The sequence below is a fragment of the Fistularia commersonii genome, chromosome 28, assembly GCF_037954325.1.
Source record: "Fistularia commersonii isolate RoL2024-O1a breed Wild chromosome 28, RoL_Fcom_v1.0, whole genome shotgun sequence".
Lineage (NCBI taxonomy): Eukaryota > Metazoa > Chordata > Actinopteri > Syngnathiformes > Fistulariidae > Fistularia > Fistularia commersonii.
The window spans coordinates 5,973,391-5,992,402 of NC_141311.1; positions in this window are offsets into that span (position 1 = coordinate 5,973,391).

A 19,012-nucleotide genomic window follows, 5' to 3' on the forward strand; every position below is an offset into this window, starting at 1 on the left:
AAACTCACAACCATCTGCTCTGCCATCCAATATGGAATACTCTGCAACATTGTATATTTCTAGGCACTATATTGTAATAAACAGTTGTGTGTGATCGTCACATAGCAACACAGAAACGAGCATGCCTCACCTAAGATCTAGAAGGCATTTTAATAATTGTAACCCTTCACAAAACTGTCTACAAATGTTTGCTGATGAGTCATGTTGATGATAAAAGTGTGTATAGCTATTTGATATCAAAGATTAGATGGGTTTGAATCAAAATCTTGAGCAGACTGTCCTTTTGGTATGGAAGGCTCCAAAGGAGCTAGAAGCTGTAGAGATTTCCAGGTGCGAGCCATGTTTGTCCTAGCTGTGTCATATGAGTAATTGAGAAAAGTTCTTCTATGTGCATTTTGTAATTTTTGTTAAAGGGTGCACTTGATCATCCTTTAAAAAAGGATTGCAGATAATGATACCCCAGGAATAATTGTAGCAAGATGCGTGGTGCTGCACCGTTTATGACCATTCCACTCCATCAGGATGAGTGAGGATGGAAGCGTACCATCATTAATTTACATTAGGTACCAGGCTTTTTCAATCTTAGTCTATAATATACCATTATATTTCTTTCAGACTTTGAATACATTAAACGACAATGCAAAGCATGATAATTTTCCTCCTTTTTTTAAATAATCAAAGTAGACATTTGATGTATTGCATCATTTCGGTGTGTAAAGCCTCATCAATGCTAACGTGGAGGTTTTGGTATTTATGCTTCTGTGGTGGCCTGGCTATGTTGGGATGTGGTTGCACCGCCGCCACCCCATTGAACAGCTACAATCCAGAGCAGCTGCTGTGTTGAGGTTCCTTACATACTTTCATCAAAGGTTTCTGAACGAGATTGATGGGTTAGGAAGTGAAATTATGAAATAACTGAATACTACAGTCACTTAAAATTTAAGTTTAAGTTTAAATTTAAGAGAAATTTAAGCCTGTGAAAAATCAGAAAAAAAAAACATTTGCCTGATGTTGTCAATAGATCAATCCTGAGAAAAAGATTGGATGATAGTAGTGCCCAAGTAACCAGTCTATCATAATTGTAGTACTATTTCCGCACAGATACTAGGTTTCATGTGGACAAGGGGATATGACAGGATAGGAGGCTGCCTGGGGATGGTTAGTGTTAATGTATTAACGGATTTAAGTTTGTGGCTAAAAGTGATTGTTTTGTTGTTGTTTTTTTTACTTTAAAATAGATAACTGTGATTTTTTTTTTAAATGATAAGAATTTAAAAAGATACCCCATCTTTGAAATATTATATTGTAAGAATATAACACTTTCAAAGTGCCACTGCATGTAGATTAGTAACTGTGGATTTGTAATATGGATTTGACCACCTAATTACACTTTCCTTTTCTAGAGGTAGCACTCTAACTTTGGGCTCTGCAGCACTACTCCATTCTCACTCCTGACTTTATGATGCTTTGTCACCATGTCACTGCGGTACAGCTAAGCTGTGGCTTCACCAGAAGACTGCCTGGATCAGTGCAGTCACTCACGGAAGCTCGGCAAAACTAGAATGATATGGCATGTTCCATAATGCAACAGTGATATGGAGCGGGGGTCCAGACCAGCCGACATACACAAAAAACTCATTTTGGCCACAGGGATCTCATTATTTCAGTCGCTCACCAAAGCTTGGGACAATAAGTGCGCCTTGGAATATAAATTGATGGGTAAATTGGGAGTGTCATCCTCACAGCATGCTTAAAAAGGTATCATTTCCTTTGTCTTCCAATAGACGCGAACTTTCCCTGTACTACCCTCAGTGATTGACAGACACGACCAAAAGAGCCTCTCATTCTACAGTTCACACAACTGTCCTACCCGAACCAGGTTAGTTTCTATCTTCCAGTATCAAGGCTAAATTAACCGCAACATTAATTAGAAAAGGTACAGAGATAGTCCAGAGTCATCTTGGATGTTAATTAAATATTTATAAGTCCCAAAGTGAAAAACAAGCTTCTCTCATGCTGGTTGTGGCTGGCCAGTGTGTAGCTTTAAACTCCCTGGAATAAATTGGAAGCTAATTAGGATGCGCTATCTGGCATAAATTTCAGAGTCCCATTGATTCCTTCTTTAGGGAGTTTCTCATCGGGAGTCGAGCACACACTTATTTACTTATTATTTGCAACCCATACAGCTTTGACCCATGGGAAAGGTCACTGTAAGCCCATTTCAATTGTTGTATTTGCAAATTAGTATGTCATTATCCAATTTGCCAATATATATACCTATCCGATGCACACACAGAGTCTTAGCTTATAAATCATTGGATTAATATAATTTTTGAGTCTGTCCTCCTGGGATCTTGAGTATTTTACTTCACACAGCACTTTCCTGCACTGTGACTCCCCTTCAAAGCTCTCCCAACTGATATTTTATGCCCCTTCTCTACACATGTTACCCGGATGGTATCACTGCGAGAGCAATTGACATGGTTACAGAGAGGAAGTGCTTTATATAAAATAGAGTTGAGTCCATGAATCATTGCTTTGCTGCCAAGACATTCTTTTTCCCACTACCTTTGTGATAATATCAGTAAGAGTTTGCATATTGATGCTGTTTCACTTCAAAATTAAATATTCAACAATATTCCTTCCAATGGCAACACAATACTCACTAAGCAAGCGTCACCAAGATGTTTTCCTAACAATAAAAAGTGTTGAATTCCAACACCCACACGCACTCAAAAAACATAAATATACTTAGCCATTCCCTGTTGTATCCTCCCTTTCATCAGCTCATTCATCTTGATATTCAGTGAGTGGCACGTTTTGTTTAGAAGGACATATGGATGGGACAATCCTCAATGAGTTATGTGATTGTAAGGAGACACTGTTGAGAATGTGAAATACATCAGAAAAATTGCCAAATCAAGTTTAATGAGATGTTGAAGCATCTTTTCTGCATTCCCGAAAGTGGCATTTTTATGTCAGTGCTTCTCTAATCGGAACTTCTGAAACTGTTTCCTGCTGTCAACTATCTAACCATTAGCTCTCTTCAAACATGCCTCTTTCTCACCTGTGATTGCCTGACCCTTCCCAATCATTCCCACTTACAGAATAATCTCTAAAGTTTAGAATCTAATCTTGCTATCCGTGTCCTTTTTTCCTGTGCTGTTTGATATAAACCTGTTTATCTGGTTTATCCATGTATACGCAACCATGCGTTTTATTTTGAAATGTATATTTCTCTGACAGCAATTCACTGTCATCCTCAGCCAATCGAAGTGGAGTAAGGGAAACTTGCCTAATCCATCTGAGAAAAGCATCTCCTTCCATATCCATTGAAAAATCTGCATGCATTTGCTGACCCACAGCAAACCTGCTGAGCTGTCTGGGAAAAAAAAGTCATTTGCAAAACAAAAGCTTATCAGCGAAAGCCATGTATAACTCAAGTTACAGATCTTGGAGCAAAATGATATTACATTTTAATATCAGTGCACACTTTCACAGATTTGCCAACATTCTGCACTTTTGTTTAGACATTTCCCGATCAGATTACATACAAATAAAATCAAAATGGAACAATTCCCCATGTGCAGCTACTTATATTCATGTTAGAAAAAGCAGCCCCATCGTAAAGACAGTGATTATTAAAGGACACAAACTCCTGTGCTGCCTTGTAGAAGGTTATCTACTGTAAATCAATACTACTCCACATTATTGGCATGACTCGGAGCTGACTCAGCCTAATTACCCTCGAATGACCTTTAAATCACATGAATGAGAACAAATAAATAATGACTTGTTAAAAGTACAGATGTCTTAGTGCTTCTGTCAAAATTGGTGTGCACAAATGAAGTGCAAATTTATGGAAATGTAGCTGCCATGAGAGGAGCTTTAGTGCTTGACAAATTAAAAACAAGGGAACACCAAAGAAGATACTTAATCTCTGAAGTTCTAGCTGAAATGTGGTACTCTGCATACTCCTCATATTTTTTTTTGATTTTTCCTTATCCTTATCATAATAACATGGTGAGCACTGATAGGGAGGTATTGACAACGTTATTGATATTTAATCGTCAGGGAGCTGATAACTTTAAGGCTACAGACTTTAAAACTAATCTTAATGGGGACTTGAATTTTGATGAGGAAAAAGGCAGAACTTATGCTTGAGGCATGATATATTAGTGCAATTCCTTTAGAAATATTTATTACACTTTTTTTAAATGTCATATACTTTCTCTCCCTCAAGAATATCCGGGGTCAGTTATTAAAGGCTACAGTTGATTTAATTACAATCATGTATTATAACTGATTTGTTCAATTACCTTTTGAAATTTTTGGGAAAAGGGTTATAATGTGCACAAACAGTCTACATGAATCCCAAGGTCTCTGCACTTACTTTCTTCAATTTCAAGGTTAACCACATAAGCTCTGCTCTGTTAAAAACATATTGGCCCAACTAAGGGGTTTGTGCATATCTTCTCTTAAAAGCAACACAATATCCAACTAACGTGAGAAGCCACATCTCTGCTGATGATTGGAGATTTGTCACATCTTTTAAAGACAGTTAAGCCAGTGTTCCTAAAAGGACTCTTGTGGCAAATCAGATTTTTTATTTTGTCTGGTATTTTAAAGGTCCGAGTAAAAGCTGCAGGTGCAATAAAAATCGATCTGGATGTTGAATGTAAGAACTAACAAAGGGCCCAAAGTCTGTATTCTGGAGCAGACATGGTGGGAAATTTAATAGATTTAAAAAAAAAAAAGGTTTCTGACTCATGAAAGCTCTAAGTACTTTGGCAGAATCATTCATTACCAAGTGGCAATTGCAATATTCTTTTGGTGTCTCAAGTTCCCCCAAGTAGCCGCTCAAATGTACCGCTAATTCAGAGAGAGATTGACATCTCTAATCACGGGTTTGTTTGTTTTGTTTTGGTTTGGTTTTTTTGTATGGACAGACAGCTGAACCCTGACATATGTTGCTTATTACGTGTCGTGGAAGAGTTCATGTCACATCCCATAAAAATAAAAACAAAATAAAACCATGGGTTCAAAACCTGGTAAGCCCTACATTCAGGCTGATCGATTCAGCGCTTAACAATTTACAAGCATTTGTGGATGATTTGTTGCACATTTTGAAAAAAGGAAAAATCAAGGTTATAACATCAGCAGTGGCAAAAGTCTGGTCAACATTTTCTCTGCAAAATGTTTTGAAACGTTGCAAAACAATAACAAAATCATCACAAATATTTGAGAATAATATGGCCATTGCTATACAGACATTTTGAAATTAAAATGATCAAATACAAGTTGGAACTAAACACAGAAAGGCAAATAGATTTGTTTGTTTTTTTTCCACAGAGAGCTACATCCAGTGCAACCCCAACACTTTCATAATCTATTTATACCATTGTTTCCAATCACATTATTGAAATGTCACTTCATAAACTGATGTGGAGATCAGCGACTGCAATTACATTTAGAGAGGGGAGAATTATAATGAATAAAATTCAGATACAAACAATCAATATTTATATCATAAATGATACAACTACTGTTCCATATGTATTTTAATGCCTTCCCTCAAAGACTCAGATGAGAAGATCAATATCAAACTCAGCCTAGTTTTAAGTCTATAATGTTATTGTCAGTCAACCTTTAATGAAATTAAATTCGTGTACTTATACCAACTGCCCCGATCCTATGCACCAAAAGCCTCTTCAACATTATGTCAAATTAGATTAAGTTGTACTTTGAACCTCTGATGAAATTTCTCTTATAAAGTCATTTATGTCTGGTTTTAGTCCCTAAATCACTTTAGTCTCTTTAACCGGTACTCTGATGCTTTAATTCACCATTTCTGTGAATTGTGGTAAATTTAGGCTTTTAAAATAATATCTTATTTCAGCAGGATGTACTTCAGTCTCAGGTAAACGACAGAGAAAGTATTTCGAAGGTCTTTACCCTCCATCCCAAAAATGTTGTTTAACCAACGCCAGAGCTGGCGTAGCTCTAACGTAGTCGACCGTCTCATCCCATCCCTTTTCTTCTGTAATTGAGTCATAACTGGGACTCATTTTGTGTTTTTAATCTGCTCTCACTATTTTATCTTCCTCTGCAGAATATCATTTTTTTTGTCTCCCTTTCTTTATTTGTGAAGGATAAAAGGCAAATGATCTCCCCTTGAGTAATAGCTTTCAGAACTTTCAAAATTAGAACTGGGTGGGACTCTCCAGTGTAATTTTGTGTCTGATAATCTTCAATTACAGTTTTTATTTTCTGTCTAAAATCTTTTGAGATGTAATGCAAAGTTCTCCCCACTGAATTCTGCCCTTTTCCCTCGGTCTATTATAGAGGCATGACATGAAATGGTAATCTAATGGAACATATCTTGTTTTAACAATAAAGAATTAATTAATACAATTAAAAAATTGTAATCTCTCTGCATTTCCTAGAATCCCCCAGACACCCACCATACCGACCTCTTGTGTTGCTCATGTCAATAATCCGGCAGCGGATTCTTAGGTGCGTTGCCTGTCACCCTGAGATTTCTAATTGGCTGAGTTGATTATGTCGAAATCTACTGCAATTATGGTTATTTCCTTACTATGGTGGGCAATTATATCTACTTTTTTTTCCTTTTTTACCAAACAAACCCCCACGCATGAGGGCTCCACACATTTATAAGCAGGGCCATTATATTTCTGATATTCTTTAACTTCAGTAGATAGCCCCCCTTCCTCTATCAATAATGATGTTTTCCAGCTTGAAGCGTGTGCTCTGGCCAAGTCAAGATGGCTGCACCTCTCATTGAGGGAACAGGTAAGGACTGTATTTGCCCGGATTGATTTCATGAAAATGCAGTCCCTGACTTGAGATGTATGTATATATATATATATATATATATGTGTATGTGTGTGTGTGTGTGTGTGTGTGTGTGTGTGTGTGTGTGTGTGTGTGTGTGTGTGTACGAAATGAATAAATAAAGATGATCTGGTGATTGGTGGCACAGTGCTTATCGATGCTGCCTCACAGCAAGAACATTCTTGTTTTATTTGGAGTGTATGTTTTCCCTGGAGTCCCCAGTTTCCTTCCGAAAAAAAAAAAAAAAAAAATGCAGAGAATAAATTTATGGCTCGAAAGTGTCCAGGATGTGGTGAATGGTCATACGTCTTTTAATATGGTCACATGATTTGCTGATGCATACAGGGTTTACCCTGCCATTAGCATGAATAAGGCTCCAGCCCCTATGAGTGTGACCCATAGCGGTCAGGGGTATTGGCAACGAATGATTAGTAAAAGGTATGTAAAGGTCCTTTACCACGGATGTCAGTGATCCTTTGAGCTTTTTGTCTCTCTGAAAACATTTACACTGTTTTAAGAGGCTCAAGTGTTGGTCCCTAAGGATTCAATTAGAAGTGTGTATTGGATCCGTGTGTATTCACTGAGACTTGTCGGAGGATCCTGCTCGCAGTTTAATGGTGGTTGCTGTTAAGCTTCACCCAACTCTACGTCGTCAAGAAAAGAATGGTATTACTGTGATCTGTGACTGTTGGTCCCCTCTGCTGTAGAGGTTTACTACAACGGTGCTGTTGTATTTTTAAAAGTTTCAATGTTCTTTAACACAGAGTCACCTTCTGTGCACAAAAGCTTCTTTTTTCCAATGCTACCTTTCTATTTAAAAACTGAAAAAAAAAACAGCACTGTAGCACTGGATTTCTGTTGTAGTATTGTAATAATAGCAGCAGTGTTTGTGTGTGTGTGTGTGTGTGTGTGTGTGTGTGTCCTCCTGCAATTCACTGTAGAGATTATTCATTTGACTGGAGGGGAAAGGTAATGTTACATTAAATGTTTTTCATGTTAGGGACCTCATTGACAATGCAATATTCTAGCATTGTGACTAATTAAAAGTCTTTTTTTTGGAGACTTTTACCCACATCTGGTGAATACAAGGTAAAAGTAATGTGCACATTCTGCATGTTCATAACGGCTATAGGGAATACCAAGTAGGCACTTTGATGACATACGGTTATATATTCAGGATTTTCAAACTGATGCAATTAATCCCAGAATGATAACCCAGTCAGTGGAGACTGTCAACACATCTTTCAGAGAAATGGTTACCTTTTTTTTTCGCTGACAACATTCTGTTTTTGTCATCTGTAGAAAGGAGTCTTGACAAAAATATTTTGTCAGAAATAACTGCGTACACAGTATTTGAATATTATTCAGTACAGATTCATGTATTTTGCCTGACATTAATCAAAAGAGCTGGAGGCCAGCTGGCCAAACAACATTCAATTTACATTAAGTATGGATTTGACTGGCAGATTATATTGGTATGTGAAGGAAAGGTAAGTATAAAAAAAAGCTCTGCTCCATAGTTTGCTGTCTGAAAATCCCCCCACATTATCTCTGTCACTTTGAGGATAATGTAGCAAAATGTCTATTTTTTCCATAGAAATTCCCAAAACGGATCATCTGCACACCACTATTTGCAGCTGAGATTGAGCGCTGGATGGAATCGCTTTTAGTTCTAGGCAATCATTTACGCTTTCTCTTGATTAATTGATTGGATTCGCAGTTAATGGAGTGGATCCAACGTAATTTTCAAAATGATCTATTGTGGAAATCAGGCATGTTTAAAATAACATTTATGGATTTAAACTGGGAAAGAGATAAATATGGTTCTTCAAACTGCATAACACTACTGAATGACCAGCATGAATTATTGCCAGCCTGACAAGTTATGAAAGTGGAATTTGAGTTCAACATCGGTTCAGTTCTGGTAGGTCGACTTCATCAATAGCAGATGTACATTATTGGTGATGGAGTGTCAAATAAACTGTCCCAAATTGCCTCCATTTTCCTCCACCCGCTTGCCTCTGTTCCACCTCTGCTCATCCTATTTATTGTTGCTAAAGGTAAGGAAAAGAGACCCAGCGGTGGAAAAAAAAACATTTTGCAGTAGGTTCATTTAATTTCAAAAATCAAGTAATGTTGCTATGAAATCACATGTGTACTTCCTGAAGGTGAGGTTGACCGGGTGTCTCTTAGCTATTTTCTTTCGATTATGAGCTCAGATAAATAATGTAATTTGCATTAGATGAAAATAGATTTAAGATGTATATCTCAATTTGCAATTAAGTGGAAACACTGGTAATATTGAAACTCAAACTATGGATGAATTAAAACAAATCGCCTCCTTAATTAAACAAAGAGGCATTATCAAGGAGGATAGTGCTTTTACTGAAAATGTACCCTGAGGATTCCTGTGAGTCTGCACTTCCCTGCGTTAAAAGCTGCTTCTTACAGAGCCATACAGTGTTACAGACTTAAACCTTACATCTGAACGTAACCGCAAGGGTATTCAGGGTTTGAGCTCATTATTATTATTATTATTATCATAATCACAGCTAAATGATAATTTACTGTTAATCCTGAACCTTTCAAGATAATGTTTGCCATGCGTTCATTTTCTATGCTTTCAAACCAGGGCCATTTATTCTTTCAGGGTCAAGCAATTTGTAAATGCACACTCACTGTTTTGGTCCTGTTTGAGTGATTACATGAAAAGTGCATTGACTTTCAAATCTATCAACTCCCTCCTGTTCAAACATAAAATTGTGTTACCATTGCATTCAATAACTGAGTGGTTTATGCACCTCCCTTTTAAAAGGTATGCGTAGACTCAGGTTGGTTCATCGTTTTTTTTCCACAAAATGATCCCATTCACTTCTGACATTCAAGTCAGCTAATTGATATTTAGCAAAGCCTTGATTTCATGAAAGTACAAGATTCAATGTTTTTTTTTTTTTGTCATTTAGATCCTTCAAATAATTTACCTTCGGATGTCAAATAAAAGATGTGGCTTTCTCACAAAGCAGCCATAGCAACAGCAGGAGCTGCCAATATTTGATAAGTTCAACAATATCTAGCATCTCCTCATGAGACCTTGTATGACAAATATAAATGACTACAGTAAGGTAGCATCACGCTGGGTAGCAACTGGTTAGGCAAATCATGTTTTCTAAATTTCATTGTCAGGATGTGTGTTTGTGTGTGTGTGTGTGTGTGTGTGTGTGTGTGTGTGTGTCTCTGGGGGGGGGGGGGTTGAAGAATATTACAGTTCTGCTACCAGATGTCAACTTAGCATTAATATAGTTTCTTTGCAATGATTTCAGTCCACCACAGCAATCTCAAGGATAAACATTATTCTAAATAAAACTTTCACCTTCTGAATATATTGCATTCTCATCAGCTGATTGTGCAGCTCAGGAATGGAAGGTTGTTAAAAACAGCGTATTGTTTGCATGTGTGAACATTTATACACCCACCAGCTAGTGATTAAACAACAGATCAATATCACTGCCTCATCCTTATTAATAGGGCCAGAACTATTGTCAGACCTCCTTGTTTTATTAAATGAATGAGTTTCTTAGACATTTTCATATTTTCTGAATAGATATTAGCATTTTTTTCCTGGAACAACAAGCAATTAATAAATTTAATTCTATAATTCAAGCACTGAATATGTTTACTATGCTCTCTAGAGTTTCTAATTTCGGCAATCATCAGGCTCTAATGTTTAAATCGACCTTTTTTAGCATGCTTTAATCACAACACATAAACAAGAATGAGAAGACTCTTTATCAGCTGCAGCATACAGAAGAAACAGGGAGATATGTGGTGCGCGGGTGTTGCCAGAGGACTATGACTCTGGATTGTGAATATTCACTGGTCTGTGATTACATTTTAAAATTTCTTTTATATTTTAATCCCTAATTTACATTATAAGCGACTCCAGAGGAGGCAGCAAATCTGACAAAAATGCCAGTTCCTTTCATGATACATTAAATCCTAGTGTGAACCTGAATTTACTTTGCTAACCCGTTAATTCAGCTATATAGTAGCCCTAGTAGTCATGGAAATGTTCCGATGTTCCACTCCACATTCATTCACGATATGAGGTTTGATAGTATGAAATATGATTTCATTGCACGTCACCAGGCAGGAGAGCAGTGCACTGACTTGCACAAAGTCCTCACAGCAACAAGGTTATGACTTTGAGCCTAGTGGCTGACTGGGAGATTTCTGAGATGAGTTTGTATGTTCTCCCCGTACCAGTCGGGACTCTCCGGCTTCCTCCCGCAAACCGAAAAACACGCAGTAGATAAACTAAGGACTCCTATTTGTGAATGAGTAAATAGTTATACATCTCTGTATGTAGCCCCTGTGATCAACTGGTGACCGTTCAAGGGTGTATCCCCCCTGTCACTCAGTGCAAGCTGGAATAACCGTGTGTGCAGGTTAAGCAGAATAGATAATAAATGAATGAGTTACTGTCAGTGTAATGGTGTGTGAAAATCTGTCGGTTACCTGACGAAGGATAAACGACCATAAGTTATCTTTAAAAATGTAAGAAATGATACTGCCGTGGAAAATACTGCAATTGCAGCCTCCCCGCGAAAATCAGACCTTGAGAAACAATTGCGAGCATATCAGTGCCAGACACTTCCCATACTGCAATAAAACCACATGAGCAGAACTGAACACTGGCAAATAAAAAAAATAGAATCCATGGGAGTGCTTCACATTTCCTGTCCCATCGACAGATTATTTCATGGATCACCGCAAACAAAACGGCGGCTTCTTCAACAAGGGGAGTGTCTAAGCGCCTGTCCTCCAATATGTTGCTTTGATTACTTTGAGCTGAGGCTGTTTAAGCTTTTATCAGAAGCAGAATTAGACCGACAGCCAGTGCATGGGAATGTTCCAGGTTGACATACTGCAGATGCCAAAGAGGAGACAGGCAGACATGGATAGTCACATAATCTCAGTCATTATCAGACATAAATGAAAAGAAAGTGCAACCATCTCAAACGAACAAAGTGATTTCACAGATCACTGATGCCCTTTTCTGGTGATGGCAAATTAATGGCTGTGCTATAAATTTTTTTTTTTCAATGCGTTGCAAGTCCTCCTGAGTGCAATAACACTGAGTATAAGGGCTTGCCATCAGAGGTGAAATCGTTTTCTGCCCTGGACACGGAGCAAAGTGTATGGGGGAATTGATAATGAGATTCACTTAATTACAAATTAACTGAATCTTGTTAATAGGATTCTGTTAATTTGAGATTTATTTCCGTATTGATCAATTTACTCTTTTGCAGTGCTTGTAAAATGACATTGGAGGATAATTACCAGCAAGCTTAAATGACTAGGAATTGACTCTGTAGCATGCCATTAGTCAAGCTGAAGATCATGAATAAGGATCCGGATTTACGTTCGCAGTTGTTGCCATCAGCAGTCCAGAAAATCCAGTTGTTCCAGTTATTGGTATTGATGAAATGGTGAGGATTAAAAGTATCACCACATTTCTGTAATTTATATTTCAGCATTTTACACCCAACAATTTGGTTGTTTTCAGTGCTGTTTGTTTATCAGTAAAAAAAAAAAGTTAATTATCATGAAACTTGGCAGAGGGATCTTTGAAAATGTTAAATGGACATTCATTTTGAATAATATAGCGTACTTAAAGTCTTCTTCTTTTTCGGCTTTTCCCTTCAGGGGTCGCCACATCCAATCGACCTCCATCTAACAGCCTCAGGCCGGCACAGTCGAGTGTCTCCCTGAGCCAACGCCAAACCTGGATAAATGCAGAGGGTTGCGTCAGGAAGGGCATGTGGCGTAAAATTTTTGCCGAAACAAAATATGCCAACCAATCCTAACCAACAGTTGAGGCCCGGGTTAACAATGACCGCCATTGGTATCGACAACCTACAAGGTACCAGTGGACATTGGGCTTCTGTGGGTCGAAGCAGACCAGGTGGAAAGGTAGTAAGGCTAGAAGCTTGGTCTTCTGAACACACAGTACATCCATCTTCCTTCTCTGCATCATATCAATCAACTCTAGCTTTTCCTGTCATAGTTCCAATATTCAGCCCCTAATCTAAGCCCCAGATTCTTGCCTTTCCCCTCTCTTTCTCTGCTTCCAAACATGCCTTCCTCCTCTCCTTTTTCAACCCACATTTGCCCAATTTCCTCTGGCTCCCTGTAGGTTATCAGCACCAGTGGCGGTCGTTGTTAACCCGGGCTCCGACTGATCCGGTGTGAGTTTGTTAGGTTGGATTCGCAGGTTTGGTTTTGGCATCAGTTTTACCCCAGATGCTGTTCCTGACGCACCCCTCTGCATTTATCCAGGCTTGGGACTGTGGTGCTCAGGGAGACACTGGCATGTACCCCCGAGATTGCATTAATATAGCGTCCTTACATTGAACATGTATTTATGTTCAAGATTTAATACAGATCCTGATAAAATTCAGATTCTGTGAAATGCTCGGTTAGTGAAATTACTTCCACAAGAAAAAGGGGTTACAATTATACTTAATTGGCAGTTTGTTTACTGACATTTATCACATTTGAGTGAAAAGTTGGCTTTAAAGATGTGATGTTAATTTTGCAAGCTTGTGTGTAATAGAAGTGCTCATCTAAAGTAACAGTTCTTTATCATATGACATGACAGTGAGTCAATTCAGATTCTTTACACAGCATATTCTTGTTTACTTGGGTTCGGTTTTTTAGTCAGTAATTCATTACTAAATTATTTTATTGAAAAAAAAAACGATTCAAAATTCTGCAAGGAACGTGTCATTCTGTCGTGGAAGACGACCTGGTAAATCTGTGTGAAAATAGTCAGCAGGCTGCAGCACATTGTGTAAAATCTGAATAGTATTCGTCCCAGCCCAGCCTCCAGACTCCACGCTCCTTTACTGCTGCCAAGCTGCCACATTGAATCAGCCTTTGTTTTATTCGTCCATTCTGGCACAGAATCTTGAGGTGTGAAAAGTAAAGGTTTGAGCAACAAGTATCTTAAATCCGAGGGAGTGAAAATCTGGGATTGAATTTAGTCGAACCTTCTGGTGATATTATGCAATGTATGCAATTTGTAATTATGAAATCATAAATATATATCCTATTTTATTTAAATCAGCCATGGATCTTTCACAAAATATTGGGATTACTATGCATACATGCATGTCCTTCGTTGCCAAAAGCTAGACAGCAAGATTATTGCCACTTTCTCTAAATGAATGGGTGGAATGTTTTTGATTTGAACCCTTCAAAAACCAAAAATAAAACACTTTGGGGTTCTGTTTTTTTTTTTTTGTTTGTTTTTTTTTCTTTTTTTGTTTTTTTCCCTTGTCGACTAGATGTTGCTAAGCAACCAGGAAAGATTCCAGAAAGTCTCTATGTAACTGGAAAAGAAATTGCGGGTGGAATAGATTTAGCAAACAAGGTATGACAAGTTAATCAGTGGGTTGCAGAAATAATTAAAATGATTTTGTCACCTTCAGATACAACTTCAGTTTTTATTCTAAGCTAAACCTACCATTCTCTGGATAACTTTCAATTCCCTTGCATACTGCAGATGACTAAAAGAAAGCACTTAAGCATGTTTTCCAAAATATTGAACTATTCCTTTAACTTTTACACAAACGTAAACACAGCAGCTGTGTTATAAGGTCACAGCTTTCTGTCTCGCAGTCTTTTCACTGCAGTTGGTTTGACTCAAAAGCACTATTTCATGTGCACTTAAAAGTTACTTGAGAATCACATGAAAAATAAACATCCTTCATTTCTATTTCACCGATAAGCACTCAAAGAACTGGCCTTTTCTTTATCATTATGTACATGAGCAAAGCATATATCTTGTGGCACAATCAGAATCTATATAATAAAAAGTCGCATGAGTCACATGGGTGTGAATGGCAGCCCAATCAACATGAAATCATTTTCTTTTGACATTTATTATAATGATATTACCCACCTTCATAGCTCATCTGAACCTAACGCAGTGATTCTACGTGCCCTGTTTTCATTCTCTTGTTCTAATATTCAACATGTCTATATCTGCATTCCAACTGCATCCTCGTTCATTTTCTCTTGTCAGAGGTGTTTCCTAAAATTCACTTAGTATCCACTGCATATTGAACAGCTTTTCAAATTAAATGAAGAAGAAGAAAAAAAAAAGAATTGTTGGGTCTCTAGGAATTGGCCATTTTTAAGAAAACCAGTCAGGCTCTGATAAGAATGAAAACTAATGAATAACTATGAGGAAAAAACAATAACCATAACCTGCTAATCTGCATGAATGTTTACTATAAATTAAAAGGTCATTGTTTCCCACTATTTAAAATCCACAAATATATTTCCATTCAGCTGCAGTATCTGGATCACAACTGACAGACCTGTTTCCTCAGAATTTAAAAATAATACGCTACACCTTTTATGTATCTTCCATGTCTCCCAAAGATCCAGGTCTGGGGTTAAGGGGATTGACTGAGCCTGAGTGTAGAAGAGTAATAATAAAATATCTGTATTATACCAGCAATGGTTTAGGAAAAATCTGCAACATCAGTTACTCAGTACTGCTCAGTGATGCATGGACATATTCACACACAAATGAACTCTGGTGAAAAGAATTTAGGGACGGGGCAATGAGGAACAAGCATGAAACAGGAACAGCCTTGTATTCAGGACAGAGCTTGGTTTGTGCACTAATAATACACTGCATTTGTCTTGCCTCACCTCCAGCGACACAAAACAATATTCACACTGACCAAGTGATTAACCAGGGAGAACCAACGGTTGAAACCTATGATGTACATCACGTATGCTAATAAAGACTTCCAGTATAATTTTTCTCAATGATGTCTGCTGTATTTTTACTTTTTCAGTTGAACTTCTGCTCGTGAGCACCCAGATTTGGTAATCTTGCATTCCACTTGTACTTTTCTGCTGATTACAATAACATGAAGTGTAATTAACAGTATCCACGTTTATAAAACAAGAAATTAGAAAGGAGGTCATGCAAAATATGACGATGATAATGATGATAATGTGCTTTTAAACAAAGACAACAGGTTTTTTATGTGTCTTCATCTACAAAAATTTCTGCCTTTCTTGGCAGAAGTTTGATTAATTCAATGAATCTTGTGTAAGGTTTACTACTTGCGCTGAAATGACTCTTGTTACTTCAGTCTTTTGGAAAAGCGAACAAAGGGGTTGATTTGCAGCCTTTGAGATGTGTGATCCTCCCAATCACCCGCACAGACACTGTGAATATTCTTGCATTCTCAAAACATCTACAGAGCGTTTGCCAAAGTAGTAACATGTGTCTGTGTGTGTTCTTTTTTTTTAAATTGTTTTATTGTTCTCTTTTTTTAATGAAAATAGAGTGGGGGGCATTTTGCCTTAAACTTTTTATTCATTCATCATAATCATATTTCTTTCAGCTGTGTCAGTATACATTCTCGTAACAGAAATAGCTGAGACCCTGGGAACTTCTTCCCTCCGACTCCTTTGTACTCTCAGGACCTTGCAAATGCTTAAATGCCATCTAAGAAACATAATTTGTTCCGTAACGGAAACCAGATTTGTCTGTCACTCTTTATCTATGTCTCACCCAAATTTCAGTGTAATTAAAGCTGAAATGCAGCCAAGAAGACATCACAAGCGAGGCTAGCCTTATCACCCAGATGAAGCCAGTTCGAGCTACAGATCAAGAACCCGACTGAAAGTCATCCTTAATGGACGAGACAGGATTTTAGTTGTTCTCCCAATGAGCTCAGTTTGGCTCAGTTGCACGAAGTTATTAGCGCATGATAATTAAGTATGTATTATTCCCCTCGACATCAAAATGATTTTTTTACACGTTCTCTGTCATAATAAGCAGGGCATTTGCTTGTCTGACGATTTGAGATACCCATTAGACACGGGGGTGTGGGGAGGTGGGGTGAGAGGGTGACATGGAGACATAGAGGCTGTCCTTTGCAGAGTAAATCCCTGTCGATGACTTCAAAGATCTGTAATTGTCCCTGTTGGATTTTCATAATGAGAGTTTGGAATTTGTGGTTTACCCCCTTGAGGAAGAGCAGCTTGTGATGATCACTATTTTAGATGTTGTTTTTGTGATGTGCTTAATACGTATCAAATTGTATGAGACTAAGAAATTAGAAAAGATTGAAAGGAAGTTCAAGGCAAAATCTTTACTTTCTGCCCGGCTCCATCCCATGTCTTGAGGAAATATTTTTAAGTTCGCAATCCACCCACACGGGAAAACCAACATGGAACCAACCTCCAACACCTCATCTTAATTTGAACCCTCATAGTGGGTTTATAGGTCTTCATGAATGCGATGGAATTTTTGGATTCTGAAACCACTAGAAAACTGGTCCAATGAAAGGCCAAAGAAATATCAATCCAGATTCCATAACTATCTGAATGTTCTCTGAGAAGCCTCAAATAATCAGATCTATAAGTCAAATGAGGGATCTTCTAAATCATCAAGAGGTATCTGAAGGTCACACTGAGGAAGAAATCATCCGGTAGAGGAAATCCTTTGTCCGAGGATGGTCTGACTGTAAAGCATTGAGGCCATCGTGACTGTCGTCACCTACTATGATCACTGCCAATCTAGGCAGATGTATGATTGAAGAGATAATACAGCAATAGGACTGAACGATCATATGCTGAAAGGTCTCCTGCCTCTAATAAGAATCTGTCTTATCACTTGGGAAATTGAAAATTCACTGAAAATGAGTCTTTTATGTTTCTTACTGGGAAACAGTGCACCTTTCAGTGGAATCTTTTTTTTCCTTCATCAAGGCCGACCCCACTGTGGAAGAGGACAAAACCGACTGGCAAGCCACTTAAGTGGGATGAGGTTACTGGCAAATCTATAGAATGGGCCATTGAACTGATTGTCAAGCCTGGTTGAGGAATTGCAGTTTTCTAAGATGAACACAAGTACCATAATTTCCAAACTATAAACCGCTACTTTTTTCACATGCTTTGAACACTGCGGCTTACGACAATGATGCGGCTAATTTATGGATTTTTGGGGGGGGCTATGAGCTCCATGCCGCCAAAACATTTGGCCTCGACACATCGGACCAATGAAATTACCTTGAAATTCTGAGGCTGTTCTATTCCGACGCTCAAGACAACTTTAATGGTTATAATGCGCAGGAGGAAGACAAAGATATGCTGAAGTAGGACAAAGCGGATATGATGGATGGGTGGACTTTTCCTTGTGTTATTCATAATTAATTTTTTTCATCTTTTACTATTCTTTTTCATGTTATAGTTGCTGTTCGGAAAAGAGCATTTCCAATAGGTATTTGTGGATCTTACCGGTAAGTATTCAATGAAAAGTTTAAAAACAATGGTTCTGTGTAAATATCTCGTGTTACAACATGGACAACAGCAGCTTATTACATCTGTGCAGTCTAATATGTATATATGTATTTATCTATTTATTTATTTTTTAAGCAAGGGCAGTTTATATTCAGCTGTGCTCAATAGTCCATAAATGACGGTAGTTGGTCACCTAATTAGCCTCTACGGCTTCTTAAAGATGCCATGGTATGGCTGTATGTATTAGCTCGATTCAGACAGACTTCTCATATCCTCAGATGAGCAGGTACTCGGTTTCTCAACAGATATATCTAGAAACCACAGTCCAACACTGTCATTCAGAAACTGCTGCATCCTGACAGCACATTATCCAGTGCTTTCCCTCTGACCCTCCTGGTTCTTCTTTGGTGGTCATTGAGCCATCACTGGTGCTGTCCTTTTGGTGAGGATAGAATCATCTATACAACCTCATCCAAACAGTGTAATGATAAATGAGTGGCTCTTCCTTCATCTACCAAAATAATACAGACCTCCCGTTTCAACAGCTCTCCTCTACAGGGTTATTTCATCCACCTTTATCTTCACGGAGCACTTTTGTCTGCCGCCTCACACACAAGCACACACAAACATCAGTTTCCCCTCACACAGCGACACTCCACCACAGTGTTGGCACAGCCAAGTCACTCCCCCATGCATTACTTGGGAAGGAATAATCCCCCTCCTCCCACCAGCTTGTACAAGTCACGGGTAATATTTCAATGCTGTCGGTTGAACTCAAAGACCCAGGCAGTGACACTATCGTGTTTCTACCACCTTGGCT